The following is a 1,356-nucleotide window of genomic DNA, read 5'->3' on the forward strand; positions in this document are numbered from 1 at the left end:
AAAAAAAAAAAACTCAGCATGGATTAAAGACCTAAATGTGAATCTCAGAATTATGAAGGCCATCAAACTAGAGACATATGTGAGGGCTCTACTTCAGGGCATACAGAGACTACCAAACATTTTGGAAACTACACAAACAAAAGTAGACAAAATAGATGATTGGGACATATTAAAAATTATGTGTAGTGGTTACTAATCAGGCTGCTAAGCTCAAGGTTGGCAGTTCGAAACTACCAGCCGTTCAACTGGATAATGATGAAGCTTACTGCTCCCTTAAAGATTTACAGCCTCAGAAACCCTGTGCAGGGTCACTATAAATCAGATCCAACTCCACAGTACTTAAGGAGTCCTGGTGTGTACTGCAAAGCTGTTTGAACTGCAATGTTGGAGGTTCAAACTCACCAGGTGCTCCTCAGAAACTCTATACAGGGTCTTTGTGGGTTGGAATCAACTCGACGGCACTTAACAACAACATCGTGCTTCAAAAGACTTTACCAACTTCCGCTGCAGCAGCATTGAAGAAAAGCAGCCATGGCTGTGCGCTGCCATCGGCCTTAGCCTCAACAAGGGCCACAAAGTAACCAAGAACACGAGCCAGCCAAGGCACAGCCGACGCCATGGGCGCTACACCAAACACACCAAGTTTGTGAGGGACATGATCCGGGAGGTGTGTGGCTTTGCGCATTATGATCGCCGGGCCATGGAGCTGCTCAAGTTGTTCAAGGACAAGCAGGCGCTCCAGTTCATCAAGAAAAGGGTGGGGACACACATCCGTGCCAAGAGGAAGTGAGAGGAGCTCAGGAATGTCCTGCCCGTCATGAGGAAAGCAGCTGCCAAGAAGGACTGAGCAGGTCCCTGTCCACTGTGCCCACTCCCAATAAAAACCTTTACACACATACACACACACACATACACACAAAAGACTTCACCAAAAGAGTAAAAAGGGAGCCCACGAAATGGGAAAAAATATTTTGCAACGACACATCAGACAAGGGACTCATTTTTAAAATATATAGGAAACTACAACACCTCTACAAGAAACAGACAAATAACCCAATTTAAAAATGGGTACAGGACATGAACAGACAACTTCACCAATGATGCAGCAATTCCTCTACTTGATATTTACCCACAAGAAATACGAGCCATAACACGAGAAGATATATGCACATCAATGTTCATAGCAGCACTATTTACAATAGCAAAAAGATGGAGACAGCCTAAGTACCCATCAACTGAAGAATGAATAAACAAAATGTGGTACGTACACACAATGGAATATTATGCTACCTTGAAGAATAACAAGGAAGCTGCAAGTCACCTCATAACATGGATGAACCTTGAGGACATTATGCT

At 43.7% G+C, this 1,356-nt stretch overlaps 1 pseudogene; it reads left to right on the plus strand.

Annotated features, from left to right (window-relative positions):
- The first annotated feature begins 655 nt into the window (after positions 1-655).
- LOC102834230 overlaps positions 656-1,356 on the plus strand; it is a 45,980-nt pseudogene continuing 45,279 nt past the window's right edge.

This window comes from Chrysochloris asiatica, unplaced genomic scaffold (assembly GCF_000296735.1).
Source record: "Chrysochloris asiatica unplaced genomic scaffold, ChrAsi1.0 scaffold00160, whole genome shotgun sequence".
NCBI lineage: Eukaryota > Metazoa > Chordata > Mammalia > Afrosoricida > Chrysochloridae > Chrysochloris > Chrysochloris asiatica.